Source organism: Garra rufa, chromosome 16 (assembly GCF_049309525.1).
Source record: "Garra rufa chromosome 16, GarRuf1.0, whole genome shotgun sequence".
In the NCBI taxonomy this organism is placed as follows: Eukaryota; Metazoa; Chordata; class Actinopteri; order Cypriniformes; family Cyprinidae; genus Garra; species Garra rufa.
This window is the reverse complement of record NC_133376.1, coordinates 28347145-28364703: the sequence shown is the minus strand read 5'-3', so window position 1 is coordinate 28364703 and position 17559 is coordinate 28347145.

The following is a 17559-nucleotide window of genomic DNA, read 5'->3' as shown; positions in this document are numbered from 1 at the left end:
AAAAAGCACGTATTGATGGGTGAAATGGAGCCTTTTAAAACTCAGAATCAGTTCAACTATTGCGTAGCTAAATGATTCACTGTTTAAAGCGCTCCAATCGGATCGTGCATCGAAAAACATTTGATTTAGATCAGAACTTTGTGAAGCACAAATCATTTTATTTAGATCAAGACTTTGGAGCACATATCACAAATCATTTGATTTTGATCGGAATGGGTTTGTGAACCCGCTCCGAAGTTCTGATTTAAATCAAATGATTCGCGAACCACGCTCTGAAGTTCAGATCTAAAGGCTAACGCCAAACCACGTCATGACAACGTCATGATTCATGGTCTGGGAACCACATGTTCATTTTCTCGTATTTGAGGCGTGTGCGTAGCTCATAGCCAATTGTTTCAATTATACCGGTTTATAAAATTATTATACCAATTATAAAATTGCGCTGCGCGCAAGGCAGCATGGGAAAACCCAGGCTAATCTAAAGCAAAAAAAATCGCAAACCCACTCCGAAGTTCTGATCTAAATAAAATGATTTGTGATCCACGCTCTGAAGTTCAGCTCTAAAGCAGAAGATTTGCAAACCTGCTCCAAAGTTCTGAACTAAAGCAAAAGGTTTGCAAACTCGCTGCAAACTCGCTTCCAATCTAAATCAAATTATTTGCAATCCATGCTGAAGTTCACATCTAAAGCAAGAGATTTGCGATCCATGTTCAGAAGTTCTGATCTAAAGCAAAAGATTTGTGATCCATGCTTTGAAGTTATGATTTAAAGCAAAAATTCACAAACCCGCTCCAAAGTTTCGATCTAAATCAAATGATTTATGATCCGTGCTCCAAAGTTCTGAACTAAAGCAAAAGGTTTGCAAACTCGCTGCGAAGTTCCCATCTAAAGCAAAAGATTTGCGAACACACTCTGAAGTTCCAGTCTAAATCAAATTATTTGCATTCCACACTAAAGTTCACATTTAAAGCAAAAGATTTGTGATCCATGTTTTGAAGTTAAGATCTAAAGCAAAATATTCACATAGCTGCTCCGAAATTTCAATCTAAATCAAATGAATCACGATCCACGTTCTGAAGTTCCTATCTAAAGCAACTGATTTGCAATCCACTCTCTGAAGTTACAATCTAAAGCAAGAGATTGACAAACCCGCTTGATCTAAATTAAATGATTAGCTATACGCACTGAAGTGCCGATCAGAAAAATGATTTCAGATCAGTACTCGGAGCATGAATTGTGAATCATTTGATTCAGATCAAGATTTTGTTGTGGGTTCAGGAATTTTTTTTTTTCTTTAGATCTGGATTTTAGAGTGATTCTGTGAATTATTATTTTTTTCTCTCTCTCTTAAACAGTAGAAAACATCAAGCCGTTAAGGCAGTAGTTATTAAAAAAAAGGAAATAATAAGAAGGTATACACAAATACAAATTCCTTTGTATTGTAGTATACTATGAAGTATACTTTGGAATACTCCCTAGTAATACATACAAAGGTATGTGCTTCACTATTTTTGCCATTTTTTATTTGTATATGTTTATTTATCTATTTATCTTTTTTAGAATTTGAAAGAGAAGAGTATAAATTCTTATAAGTCAGTATAAATCAATTGTTATAAATGGATTGTTCAAATCAGTCACTTACAAGGTTCTGTGATGGTTAGGATGCTGACTTAGAAGGCAGCTGTCTATGTAGGCAGAACGCAGCAAGGCAGCCCACTAGGGTTTGGAACAGAGCTATGGATTGAAACAAATACATACATAAACACATACACGCACAGTACAGCCAGCGTCCATCAGGAGCGAGGGAAAAACGGATGCATGGATGTCTAGAACAGATTTGGCATTCTGGGACATCCATATGGTAAGGGGGAGGCGTACTAAAATAAACCAAAAACATCCCCGCTTGACTAGAGAGAAAACACCACCAGGAATAATAAACAAATGCTCCTGTGAGTTTGTCATCTATTACACAGTGTTTCAAACCCCCCAAATTTTCTTGCTGACACCAGTCACAAGAGGAGCCATCAAATGAGAGATAATTATCTGAGAAGCTGTTGCCGAAGCAAAATGTCACTGTTTATCTGTACGCCACAACAAATAACTCTCAGGTTAGCTGAGGACATTGATCTAATTGATCAGTCAGGCCTCAGTCATTTACCAGCGAAGGTTAGCGGCCGCTGACATTTATTTGGATCATTATGAGCACAGGTTAAGCATTATTCATGCTCAATAATGCAGCCTTCAGGCTACACTGCATACAATACCTCTTCCATAAGAAGTGTAGGTGAGATGAAGGAAGTGTGAGAGAGTAAATGCATGTTTATGTCTGTGAGAATGTCCATGTCTTAGTATTAAAAAATGTCTTGACCATGTATTTTTTGTTCTTTATATTTTTGAAATATCAAAAGGTTTTAAGTGCATATGTGTTGGAAACACTATGCTGATGCTCAGAGCATCTAGTCACCACATAATGCTTTTCCTACAATATCAGCCTGTATATTAATTGCTTTCAGAGCCAGCAGAAGTTTCAGCTTTTTTCAGCTCTTCTGAACTGTCTTTGACTTCTTGCTGGCATCAGATTACACCAGAAGGTACATGAAGTAATCCAGACCTTCTCATTCTCACATGTGTGAAGGCCAAGGATATCTATTTAAAACGAAAGCTTTCCATTAGCATTCTCATTCATCTCATTGGCAGTTGCTCAGCTGGAGCAGAAAGTATGCCATTTGAGATCTTTGTTCATGGATGCTCAGTTCTGCAGCCATGTTTTTTTATTCTTCGTTCACCTATAAATGTCATATCATTATGTCAAATGCATGCTTTTAAGTGCTCTCAAGAAACAGTCATATTGTTTTTTTCTTCCAGCTGTGAACAACTGCCATTGCCAACTGCCTACATTTGTAGCAAAAATAGTAAATAGTAAAATATATTATTATAGTATTGTACTATTTATAATTATATAGTGTGTGTGTGTGTGTGTGTGTGTAGAGAGAGAGAGAGAGACAAAGAAGGAGGGAGATATCAATAATATAGTAAAAAAAGTAAAATTGTGAAATATTACTACAATTTACAAGAACTGCTTTCTTTCTTTGAGATATTTTAAAATGCATTCCAGTAATGACAATGAGTTTTCAGTGTTACATATCCTTTATAAATCATTCTAATATGCTGATTGAAATGGTGCTGAATAACTTGTTGAAACTGTAATAGACTACCATTCAAAAGTGTTTAATTAAAATAATAATAATAGTAATAAAAAAGTGTACTCTTATTCAGAAAGGTCCCATTAAGTTAAAAATGACAGTAAATACATTTAGAATGTTTAAAAAATATATCCATTTCTTTTTAACTTTGTATTCATCAAAGAACCCCTTTTTGCTAATAATAATAATTAATTAATTGAGCATCAATAATAATAATAACTGAGCACCAAATCAGTATATTATAACGATTTCTAAAAAATCTTGTGATGCTGAAAAAGTAATGACTTTTGAAAATTAAGTAATAAGTTACTTATAAGTTAAAATATGAAATAGGAAACGGTTATTTTAAAAAATTTATATTATTTCACAATGTGGAAAAAAATGTTTTACTATATATTTAATCAAAAATGCAGCCTTGGCTAGCAAAAAAATTTTTTCCCCGAGTAGTATATATTTTTTCCCAGCCAGATGGTGGTTTTGACCCCTTGCTGAAGGACCAGCAGACAATCAATAGAAATGTACTCGATAGATTCAAGGGGCAGCACAAGTTGTCCACTGGGAGCAAGAGTAGCCTGCTGCATAGAGACTGGAACTTAGACGTAATGTCCCTGCAGAGGTCTGGAATATGACATGTGTTATACTGTATCACCAGAAATGATAGAGATGCAGTTTTGTGTGCTCCATAAGCAGCTTTTAGCCTTGATTGACCACAACCTCTCTCATCACATCTATTAGCAAAGTATCCTAAGCTGGAGCTATAAAAGGCGTGTTTGCGAAGGCTGAGGGTAAACAAATTAATCGATTTTCTTCACATCAATTATTTCAGGAGAACATTCTGTAAGCGCCTTTGATCCTTTCATATCAAAGAGATGAGTCCGCCTCACTCACGCTCAGATATAAAACACACGCTTTCTCAGCATGTAAAACCACAATAAGTCAGTCTTTCAGTGTAGCTCATGGTTGTTTCTGACAAAACTTTGGGCGATATAACTTCACAAAAGTATTTCTGTCCTTTTGAAGAAGGCAGTATTATATCAAATGCATCAGACATTCCTTCCTCCTTCACCTGAAGGTTTACCCCTATTGTACTTGCTTTCAACATCAAAATTCCACCTGCATTTTCTATAGCGGCCCTGCACTGCAAATATTACTCAACACACTCGTTCAAAGAGAATAACAGTAAATTTAGATCCTCTTGACCTGCCAAGTCTCCGTCAGCACGAATAGATTTGAATCGTGCCCATTGCGTTGCAGTAAACCTAAGATGATTGTGCCGTGTGTGCAGTAAAGCTAAGATGACTCTGCTCATTTGGATCATTTAGGGTCAAAGTGAATTTTTATTGGCAGGTTGCCTTTGATGCAGGGTCTTTAATCAGATGCCATTTAGCTATTTGCCACAAGGGCTCATGGGGGAGAGAAACACAGCCCAACGCACTGCATCTTCATTAGGCAGGGGGACAGTGTAATCTCGCACATTTGGAATGCCACGCAAGCCGCTGCAGGACCGTGCGTAGCTCCATCACGTTCCAAATGGAAATCATTTGAGGTTGTGAATCCAATGAACTAGCTTACCTTTAAATTCCAGATTAAAGTTGTTTTGTTTACAGGCTCGTTGCTGATGGATCGAGCGAGTTCAGGGAGAAGTGAAGGAGGTGAGCCTGTTCAATATTACATCTCGCTGGATGTCAGCAGTATCGAACGGCAGTTAATCAAATGTAACCTTACGCCTAATATCATAATTAGAACCGAAATAGGCCCTCTGAAAGGTCTTTTGCGAATATAATTCGCCTCACGAGTCTCAAAAGCGAGAACAAAAATGTCATCCCCATTGGCTGCGTAAGTGAAACAGCTCGAAAATACTATTGTTTATTTAACTGCAGACAGCTCTATTGTGCATGTTTTCTTTTTGACTGTGTTTTTCAGTGGGATGGAGGTCACCTTGCAAGAAGAACTGAACAATAGTCTCATGTCGCAACTCCCAACGTGCCCATTGTTATCTGCGTGGAGAGCCACTCACAGAGGTTGATGAATACGATCTGAATGCTGGTGTGAAAGATGAGAGAGAGAGCATTAGAGGGAGAGAGAAAGTGCAAGGGACTGATGATGCAAGTATAAGGCAAGATGCTAAATACCTTGGGCGAAATATAAAGCAAGACAGATGCAAGTTAGCTTGCAGTGGATTTTGAAACACAGCAAGAGATTGAGAGGGTTGGTACGCGTCTGCCACATTAACATGCATCTTAACAGGTAGTGACGAAGTAGCAGCGTCTCTGATTGCCCTACGCTAATCCAGACTGTCCTGAAAACTGGCGTTGCATCATTACAGAAGAGATGGGAACTTCCTTTGTTTTATGCTGAGATAATTGCCGTTTCATTTCTGAAAGGAGTTCGCATAAAAGCCACCGTCTAGCGCATTATACGTTCCCGGCACGTTCACGCGAGAGTGCAGATGCCCACAAATATAAAAGCTTGCTCGAGCACCCAAACGTCTGGACGTAAAGTGCCGAGCAGAATCCCTCTCTGTATATCTATCATTACAGATATATGGACTCATTACAGCCGCCTCTGTTTTACCATCTTCCTTTTTTCCTAACCGAAACCTTAACTGAATCATTTATTCTTCTCCTATCCCCCAAATGTCCACAGACGGCTTCTCTTACTGGAAATGCCATCGGAGAAAGGGCTCTAATAATGAAGCGAGGGACAGCTACATCAGTATAAACACAACACACAGCCCCCAGGGCTCACCCCAGCCCAGCGACAGGGAAAATGGATGTGGACCTTTTGGAATGGAATAGAGATGGCCTCAAATCTGGGTTATTATTCAAGCCTAATCTCCCATCAGGACCGGCTGTGTGAAGTGAACAAATGGGCTGACTATGGAGACGTCGGTGGCATTAGAGAGGGTAATTGGAGAAGCAGGTTTGTGCGGTATGGCTAACCAGGAGCGACTGGATGTGTACATCTCCAGTACTTTACTTAGAAGTTGAATCTGATTCAGACTTTTCGTTTTAGCCACCAAAATGTCCTTCAGGCTTGTTTTAGCAGAAACCCTACCTCATGCAACCTTAAACACGTGGCGAGAAATAACTGTGCGAGGCGTGTTAGATGTTTGCCCATTTAAAAAGCAATCACAAAACTTGCAACCGACTGGAATGGGACCAGATTTGCTAGCACACAGCGAGCAAATATTTATTAGCGTTTGTAAACATTTCAATATTATATGTGTTTTATCTTTTCATGGTCGTAATTTGCTGCAGAGACGGGATACAGATGGCAGGATCAGGGGAAGACATTACCACGGAGCTACACTACTGCAATGACTGAAACCCTAGTAATTAACTCTTTCCTTCATGCATGGGGTGAACAGGAATGAAGAGCAGCTCAAGCAGAGATGAGGGGATTTTATTTTAATGATCTGATCCACTGATCCTTTAAATTTCTGCCCCTGAAGGAGGACGAGACAGACACATATATAAAATTCCCTCTTAATTTATTATCATATTGTCACTCTCAGGGTAAACTGGTTAGAAAAAGTATGTAATTCTGTTGACCCAACAGCATAAACACAGGTTTACACCAGACGTCTCTTCTACGGCCAGTCATCTTATAGGCCTGATATAAGTCCAAACACTGGGAATTTCTTGGTATTGGGATTGAGGTGCCATTTGTGCTAATTTCAAAAAGTTTTTTTCAGTAATATGTATATATATATTTTTAAGTATATTGGACCAATTGTTCTGGTTGTTCCTGTCACGTAAAGGATAAGGGTCTGGGTCCAAATGCAGGGTAAGTAAGATATATTTAATAAACACAAAATAAACAGATAAACAAACAAACAAACGGCCAACACGGCACACACGACTGGATCTGGGCAGGAGCAGGATTAACATAAAACTTGAAAACAGAGACAGGAAACAAACCATACGGAAGACAGGTACAGGAAACAATGCAGACTCACCAGGGTAGTGGAAGTGTGGAGATTATAAAGACAAATCATAAGTGTAATCAGCTGGGGAAGACAGGTGACAATCAAGGCAGGTGCAACAATCAGAGAAGTGTAGTGCAGGGAAGGGAAAACAGCGACATCGTGTGGCGAAGGGAAAGGCAGCAGCCCAGAGTCATGACAGTACCCCCTCCCTACGGAACGGCTTCCAGACGTTCCCAAAGTCTGGAGGGAGGAGGTACGGAGAAATGGTGAAGCAGGGGGAGGGATGGCGGGCCAGGCCCGTGCAACAACAGCAGGGCCGGAGACGAAGGTTCCGTGAGGCTGGGCAAGACCAGCGCAGGGCCTGGGAACTCGGGCAGGGCGTGACCGAACTGAGGAGGAACGTCAGCGGGCACCGCCGCCAGAGGAACGTGAGCGGGCATCGCCGCCACAGTAACGTGAGCGGGCACCGCCGCTGCCAGAGGAACATCAGCGGGCACCGTCGCCAGAGGAACGTGAGTGGACCTCGCCGCCAGAGTAATGTCAGCGGGCACCGCCGCCAGAGGAACGTGAGCGGGCACCGCCGCCAGAGGAACGTGAGCGGGCACCGCCGCCAGAGGAACGTCTGCGGGCACCGCCGCCACAGGAACGTCTGCGGGTACCGCCGCCACAGAAACGTCAGCGGGCACCGCCGCCATAGGAACGCGAGCCGGCCTCGCCGCCAGAGGAACGCCAGCAGTCACCGCCGCGTCCGGCACAGAGAAAGCGGTCACCACCGCGTCAGAAACAGAGAAAGCGGTCACCGCCGCGTCAGGAACAGAGAGAACGGTCACCGCCACGTCCGAAACAGAGAGAGCGGTCACCGCCGCGTCAGGAACAGAGAAAGCGGTCACCGCCACGTCAGGAACAGAGAGAACAGTCACCGCCGCGTCAGGAGCAGAGAGAGCGGTCACCGCCGCGTCCGGAACAGAGAGGAACGGTCACCGCCGCGTCCGGAACTGAGAGAGCGTTTACCGCCGCGTCCGGAACAGAGAGAACGGTCACCGCCGCGTCGGGAACAGAGAGAGCGGTCACCGCTGCGTCAGGAACAGAGATAGCGGTCGACGCCACATCAGGAACAGAGAGCGTGGTCACCACCGCGTCCGGAACAGAGAGCGCGGTCACCACCGCGTCCGGAACAGAGAGCGCGGTCACCGCCGCGTCAGGAACAGAGAGCGTGGACACTTCCGCCTTCCCACGGAAGAGCCACTCCACCCCCACTGCAAAGCGGGAACGCCGTCGCGCCGACTCGGCCCTACAGGCCTCCATCTCGGCCAGTTGGAGGTAAATGACCTCCTCGAACCGAGCAGCCGACGCCGCCTCAAACGCCGCCGCCTCCTCAGAAAAAAAAATTACTCCCTGCTGGACCCATCTGTGGAGTCTGCATTCTGTCACATAAAGGATAAGGGTCTGGGTCCAAATGCAGGGTAAGTAAGATATATTTAATAAACACAAAATAAACAGATAAACAAACAAACAAACGGCCAACACGGCACACACGACTGGATCTGGGCAGGAGCAGGATTAACATAAAACTTGAAAACAGAGACAGGAAACAAACCATACGGAAGACAGGTACAGGAAACAATGCAGACTCACCAGGGTAGTGGAAGTGTGGAGATTATAAAGACAAATCATAAGTGTAATCAGCTGGGGAAGACAGGTGACAATCAAGGCAGGTGCAACAATCAGAGAAGTGTAGTGCAGGGAAGGGAAAACAGCGACATCGTGTGGCGAAGGGAAAGGCAGCAGCCCAGAGTCATGACAGTTCCTGCAAGCATCATAGCTTATTAATCTGAAAAAGCGGCCAGACAATTTTTTTTTCACATTAAACGCATAGTTCACCCAAAAATGAAAATTCTGTCAATAATTACTCACCCTCATGTTGTTCCAAATCCATAAGACCCTCATTCATCTTCAGAACACATAAATATTTTTTTCTATAAAATCTGTGCGCTTTCAGTCCCTGAAGAAACAGCAACATAGTAATGATAGTAGAAACATAGTAATGACATTGATATAATAGTCCATGTGTCATCATTGGTTCAACTGTAATTTTATAAAGCTACAAGAATACTTTTTGTGCACAAACAAAACAAAAATAATGGCTTTGTTCAACAATTTCTTCTCTTTTGTGTTAGTCTTTGATGCATGTTCATGAGAGTACCACGTTGCATACTGTGGTACTGTCGCGAATGCATGTCAAAGAATGAAAGGGAAGAGAAGAAATTGTTGAATAAAGTTGTTATTTCTAGGAAAATTCCTTCATATTAAAGGGGTCATTGCATGATTCATATTGATTCTTTAGGGTCTTAATGAAAAGTCTCTAATATACTTTGGTTAAAAATTCTCAATAGTAGTGTAAAAAACACCCTTTTACCTTGTCAAAATCAGCTCTGCAAAATATCAGCTCATTTTATTGCATGGGCCCTTTAAATGCAAATGAGCTCTGCTCGCCCCGCCCCTCTCTGCTGAGGGATTATGAGCTGTAATGTTTACTTTAGCCGCGTTTAACGACGAAACTTGCCAACTAGCACATTATTAAGTAAGGCCATTTGCAAAGATGCATAAAAAACACTTATACTCACTTCTGCTGTGCGTGAAGCTGCACCATGAATGATTCACACGAACATAGATGCATATGTAGATCGGGATTGGCGCTACATTATTGCATGCTTGAAGTATTTTCGGGTCAAAGCTTCTCAAATTAAATAAATGCAACTTTTAAGAATGCATGAAAAAGGAAAGCACTAGAGTTCCTATTTGAAAATGTAATATTTCAGTCCATGGAGCCCAAGGGACTGTGGACCGAGAAGCAGGAAAGGCCAAATATTTATTGTTGCTACAGGGAAGGATGCAGTTCACTCAGACGTAGCTAATTCCATTTCTTTACGGACAGGATTCAGATTTCAGATTTTACACCTTTTAGGGATCTGGCGAACATGGTAAAATTAAAAAGTTTGTTGTTGAGCCAACAGATCCAGTGCAGCCAGAGTCGAGCAACAAATTGCTCAGTTACGCATTGTTGTACTCTATATCCGAGGTCTATTATGAGAATGGTGCTCATTGATTTGACCTTCAGCTTATCCTATTTGTCAATTTTACACTCTCCACTTCGCCCTGAACTTCTCCCCACAATAGTGAATCATTTACAGCTGCTCAGGTATGTATTACAGCTTGTTAAGAGAATCAAACATGCATTTATCACAGTTGCAGTGCACAATTTTGTTTGCACCTTACAGCCAAAACGAAACCAGGATTTTTGTATTATCATTCCAATGATATCAGCATCCAAACGTGTGTTTGTGAGTGTACCCAAGCATGTCTCCACAACCCAGAGGTCCCCTGGAGCATCGTGACAAACTTCAACCGCTGGCTTTGATGTGCCAGAACAGTAGCCACTGTAGCAGACGAGAATACAGCAGTTACAGCATGTGAGGGGAAAGCCCCGGTGCACAATCACTATCGATTATAAGTCGGATCGCATCACCGCAGACAGCCCGGCTCTGATAACACATCAAACGAAGACACCGGATTGATTTCTCTTCCGCATTCTTTTCCTAATTATCTCAATGCTTATCCATCTCCTCTCCAAAAAAAAAAAGCAGGGCCGCTCAATCCCTTTCTTTCTTATCTCATCAGTCCGAAAATGCCCCAGATTTACCCACCAGAAAATGTTGAGATGAGATTAAATTGTATAATTGGGCTGTTGATTACATACATTTGAATTCAGATTAAAATCTTATGCGTTTGCGTGTCTGATTAGCAGGAGGGTAATGACTGCATTAATGCTAATAGCTCACAAATACTTAAAACGTGTTTATTGACTTATGTTTTATTGGTTAATAATATAATCACATTAAGGATTAGTTGATAAACTGATAACATCAGGAAGAGGAAACTATTTATTAATACGGCATTGTACGCGCCTTCATTTATTTCTCTGGTGGGAGACGACGAATGCCTGGATGTTCATTCCCAATGTACGTAGCCTAATTCCCAATTACCCACTGTAACAGGAGCCATTAGAATCTTGACAAGTATACCAAACTTTCTTTATTAAAGAGTTGAGCCCTCTAACTGGGTTAGGTGTCTTGAGCCTTTGTGTTTCGTCTTGACAGACTGACGTGACGCTTCTTTAATTGCTTGTACCTCAGCAGGTCAAGGGGTAATCTACTTCCCTCTTCATACAGCCATCCCAGAGAAGAGATATCTGAATTCATTTAGCAAATTAAGCTCGGAGAGACGAGAGAAATCATTAACTTCCAGAGAACGACGAGAGTCCTCGTCCTCAGAAACAAACCAGATGGGACGAAGGCGCCGCAGCCGGCGCAACCCCTCCCTTGGCCTTCTCTTCTCGATACACCACGACCCGGTTTAGTATTAATTCAGAATATCCTCTGTTTTAATCTTAGATTCTTCCACACATGGGCAGAGTGTGGAGCGATGCATGTCTACGTACGTGTTGGGGTTGGAACGGTTGATGGTGTAATCTGTAAGACACAAATTAATTGTCAAAGTCGTCAGCTCGAGAGGCAGGCCCTGGCAAGTCAGGTCTTGAAAGACTGAAGGATGATTTAAATATTCTTGTGGATTTGCCTTCTCCCAGAGATGTCACATCTGATTTGACAGTCCCTAATGACGGAAGACAGTGAGAATTCGTGCAAGGTTAAAATGGAAATGGTTTCTGATGTATGCCTCACTGAAATGGTTTACATTTAACTTTTATATTAAGTTCCATATTGATTTATTATGTATTTAGAGATCTTGTACGCCAGAAACGAGTTGTTAGTCACTGTAAATAATTTTGATAGATGGTGCAATGTGAATATGTGTTGATTTTGCGCCTACTCTCTGTGCATTTCATGAGCGTCGAATCTTTATGAATATTCATTGGGTTTGCAAATCTATGTGTGGGTCACACGTTGTTTGTTTGGTAGTCTCCCATCCTGTTTGACACCATACACAAAGTAAACCAGACGCTAGTTGAGCCTACGCCAATTATATCAGTACACCTACGGAAAAACCTGTGCATTAACAGTGAAAAAAAAAACACACACACGTGTGAGCTTAAAAGAGGGAGAGGCAGAAAAAAAGAGACCCTAATCTACTTTGGAAGTCATGTCTGGCCTGTACTCACAGTGAATTTCCTGGTGTAAATGGAAGCTAATGGGGGAAAGGTCTGTGTAATTCTCTCTCCATTAGCCACTCTGCCTGGCCTAATTGCTTAGCCGAGCCTGAACAATTTTGTTAGACATTGCTGGGGTAATTATTGCTGCTTTGGCTAAAAATAACAAACCTCACACTAAACTGGAATGCATGGCTGCTTTCTATTCTGATTATTTCCATTCTTTCCCTTTCTTCTCTCCACCCATAACAAAACATGTTGTCGTGTTGGATGTCATGCTGAAAGATGCGCTTGATGTGTCTTTAGAGTTTAGTGAGGATTTCATGGAGAGATGAAGTCTCAGAGGTTGCGCATTCATAGATCATGAGTTTTAATGGAGATATTAGTTCATTTAATGAACAGCTTTGCCTCGGATTGATTAAAATATATTAGAAGCAATACAGATTTAAATCGCTGGGATAATTTGAGTTCATATTGAAATCATAGACTTTTGATTTAATGCTTTAGTGTCTTGGCAAATCTGAGCACGGTTTGAGTAATTTCTTCAGAAACTACAGAAGACATTAGATTACTGGGGTATTCACACAAAAAAATCACCAAAATTAAGCAAAAGTCACCTCTAGATTCCTAAGTATTATGATCTAAACAACAGTGATCTTTCAGCTGTATATTTTTACAGTGAGGGGAAAAAAAATATTTGATCCACTGCTGATTTTGTATGCTTGCCAGCTGACAACGAATCAGTCTATAATTTTAATGGTAGGTTTATTTGAACAGCGAGAGATAGAATACCAACAACAAAAATCCAGAAAAACACATTTAAAAAAAGTTTTAAATGTATTTGCATAACTTAGTACTTGGTAGCAAAACCCTTGTTGGCAATCACAGAGGTCAGACATTTCTTGTAGTTGATCACCAGGTTTGCACACATCTCAGCAGGGATTTTGTCCCACTTCTCTCCGCAAATCCTCTCCAAGTCATTAAGGTTTTGAAGCTGACATTTGGAATAAGGTCTGGAGACTGGCTAGGGCACTCCAGGACCTTAATGTGCTTCTTCTTGAGCCACTCCTTTTTGCTTTGGCTGTGTTTTTTGGGTCATTGTCATGCTGGAATACCCATTCATGACGCATTTTTCAATGCCCTGGCTGAGGAGGTTCTCACTAAAAATTACATGTACTGTACATGGTACATGGCCCCATCTATCGTCCGTTTAATGGGGTGCAGTTGTCCTGTCCCCTTAGCAGAAAAACTCCCCTAAAGCATAATGTTTCCACCTCCATGTTTGACGGTGAGGATGGTGTTCTTAGGGTCATAGGCAGCATTCCTCCTCCTCCAAACATGGCGTGTTGAGTTGATGCCAAAGAACTCGATTTTGGTCTCATCTGACCACAAAACTTTCATGCAGTTTTGCTCTGAATCATCCAGATCTTCATTGGCAAACTTCAGACAGGCCTGTACATGTGCTTTCTTGAGCAGGGGGACCACTTCAGGATTTCAGTCCTTCACAGCGAAGTGCATTACCAATTGTTTTCTTGGTGACTATGGTCCCAGCTCTCTTGAGATCATTGACAAGATCCTCCTGTGTAGTTCTGGGCTGATTCCTCACCGTTCTCATGATCATTGAAACTCAACAAGGTGAGATCTTGCATGGAGCCCCAGACCGAGGGAGATTGACAGTGTTTTGCGTTTCTTTCTTTTGCAAATCATCGAACCAACTGTTGTCACCTTCTTACCAAGCTGCTTGACGATGGTCTTGTAGCCCATTCCAGCCTTGTGTAGGTCTATAATCTTGTCCCTGACACCCTTGGACAGCTCTTTGGTCTTGGCCATGGTGGAAGTTCGGAATCTGATTGATTGATTGCTTCTGTGGACAGGTGTCTTTTATACAGGTAACAAGCTGAGATTAGGAGCACTCTCTTTAAGAGAGTGCTCCTAATCTCAGCTCATTGCCTGTATGAAAGACACCTGGGAGCCATAAATCTTGCTGATTGGTAAGAGATCAAATACTTATTTCACTCATCAAAATGCAAATCAATTTATAACTTTGAAATGCTTTTTTTCTGGATTTTTTGTTGTTATTATTCTGTCTCTCACTGTTCAAATAAACCTACCATTAAAATTATAGACTAATAATTTCTTTGTCAGTGGATAAATGTACAAAATCAAATATTTTTCCCTCACTGTATCTATAAAGACACTTTTGAATATAAGTACAATTATATATATATCTACATTGGCACTGAATTTTTCTTCCAGTAATTAGATACATTTTAGATGTACTGTATAAACCTCAAGAAAAACGTATAACTATGACTGTCAATACAATACATACTTGTTATTAATCTCATGATTTTTAAGTAGTCTTTAGGCAGTAGATTAAAACAGTAACAATGTTTCATTTGGTATTTTTAATTATTTTTTACATCTTTATTCAAACTTCTGTACTGACAGAGAAGTTGAAAACCTCTTCTCTAAAAGGTTTGGATGAACGTGTTCAGCATTTGCAATTAAACTGACAACCGATGCTTGAACATCATTAGAAAAAACCCAAACAAACCTTATTTGAATGAGCAATTGCATTTGCATCACTCTAAATCCTTTCAGTCAACATTCTCATTAAAATTCTCCACCAAAGGCCCAAATGAAACAAGGCATTCCTCTTTAACAAACAATGCTGCAGCTCTGGGCAAAACCTGAACCTTGAACTCACCGGCCAGCAATTAATGCTTGAAATCATAAATAACATTGCATTTAATTATGCGGTTTGTGCCTAAGTGTGTTCGAGTCAGTCCCGCTCCCTCCGTCTAGCCCTGCTGTGCTGCCACTCGCAAAATGACGTTCATATATTCCTGCTCTCTCTTTCTGCTGGTCTGGCACTTGTGTTTATGTTGTGCCGTGATTGGTGATTTATATTTTGACAGCACGCATCTGCGTATTTTGCTGATGTGCCGTTTTAGTGTGTGTGTGCCAGTCATTGTGCACACTATTGACTTTTTTAAAACCTTGGTCCTTGATGGAATTTATGAGCTGGAGATGTTAGCGGATGTCTAGCATTTTCTTTCTTTTTTCTTTCCCATCATTCACCTAACCACCTTTTTTTTCTTGCATTTGATGGAATCTGCACAGCAGGAGAGATATTCCTGCCATTGTACGGAATAGATTTCGCAGCATTTTCATGTGACACATGTCCTGAGCTGAAACGCAATGGGATAATGTAGCCCATGTCTCGGGAGAGGATGACAAATACAGATATGACCTCCAACAGATGGAAGTCTTAATTTGCAGCAGCAAGTTTATTAAGACAAATGGACACAGGCACTCACAGCAGACGGGCAAGCCTGTAAGTACAAACAAACGATACATCAAATGGATGTGTTCATTCGTAGAACGTGAGAGTATATTCTTTCAGCCTGCACCCATGGACACAAAAGATTCCCGAAATAAAACAAGTATGGACACTTGCGGCCCACAGAGAGCAAAGCAGATGAAATAGTATTTGTTTAGTTAAATCTATAATGGAAGAGACTGATTAGCATGCTGCTTTTAAATAGTGCTGTAGTCAATTTGGTTTCATTAACACGTGTTTTTCCAGCTTTAGCCAGAAAATAATTGATGCATTTACTCTATTGCATTTCGGTTTGGGATACATAAGGTGTGCAGGAGCTTTTGGTGAACATAGCAATGATGATGGAACAAACATAAAATGCAGTAAGTGTCTAGTTCATCTGTTGTCACTGACAAGGAGTGAAATGCAGTCCATTAACATTTGGAACACTTAGTCATACTAATTGCAGCATTCCTTTATGCAGTTGAGGAGATTATAGATTCTTTGCCATCCTGCAAGGACACCCGGGTCACATTACTGAAAAAGACGGGTGCTCTGAGTTTGATGTGTGATGCAGGGATAAACAGACTGTTTGTCATTCCATCACCCTGTGGATATTAAGCAGGTGCACTGCAATTGTCTTATTTACCAGGAAAAATAAAATATCAAAGCAGCATTAATATCAAAGTGAGATACAATTGCTTGAGCAGCAGAGTTGTATTTTTATTCACTCAAAATTTGTTTCATTGAGCGTGTGTGTGTATATTAATATTGCATACATACATACTTTTGTGTGTAAGTTTGTATGCATCTTAAAACATAAATAAATGTATGTTCATTCACCTTATTTTTCTTCGGGAAAGAAATCTGTTTTCATTAGCTGCTTTAGGGAAATAACGAGAAGAATAAACAGTACTGCAGTAAATGGTAGAACTGTTTGTGCTACAAAGCATTCTGTTCATAATTAAGATGATTAAAGATTTAAATTAGGAATATTTAAAGATATTAAAATAATAGTTAGAAACACCAGTTTGCAGTATCAAGCAGCAAAATGAGCTGTTTTATACTGCTAAAAATAGCTGGAAGTGAATGAAACTGAAAGCCAGACACTTTAAATTAATAAAAAAATATATAATACATTATATATGCTTTAAATATAAATACAGTACATATTTGATTTTAAACACTGTTGCAATTCTGCAACAGCTAGTCTCTTAAGGTTAAAATATTTAGATATTTTTAAAGACAAAAATACTGATTCAAACAATGATTTTTGCTGCATGACATGCTGTGTTGTTTATTTAAGATTAGAAAAGAAAATAAGTTAAATATATATATATAGGGCTATAAGGTGGCATTAATTTAGTCAGTTTAAGAAATATTATCATTTACACTCAATATGTTGCTATTAAATGCTGTTTTATAATTGTGCCACAATAATGAGGTAAAAATATAGGCCACTAAGTATAAACAGCATATACTATTTACACTTAATACTGCTGCACTTAGTGTAAATAGCATATCGCTAAGGAAACTCTGCTATTTTCACTTGCTGTGAACAACACCAATTTCTATTTGCACTTAGTATAAATAGCATCTATTGCTATTTACACGTGTGTGTGTGTGTGTGTGTGTGTGTGCGTGCGTGCGTGCGTGCGTGCGTGAGAGAGAAAGAGCAAGAGAGAGAGAAGTATATTATTAAGGAAAATAATACTGTCTATAATTCAAATACTTACATGTGACCCTGGACCACAAAAAGTAGCACAGGTATAGTAGAATAGCCAAAATACATTGCATGGGTCAAAATGATAATTTTTTATTGTATGCCAAAAGAATGATAATAAATGATAATAATTAAAGATCATGTTCCATGACATTATTTTGTAAATTTCCTATAAACTTCATTTTTGATTAGTAATATGCAATGCTAAGAGCT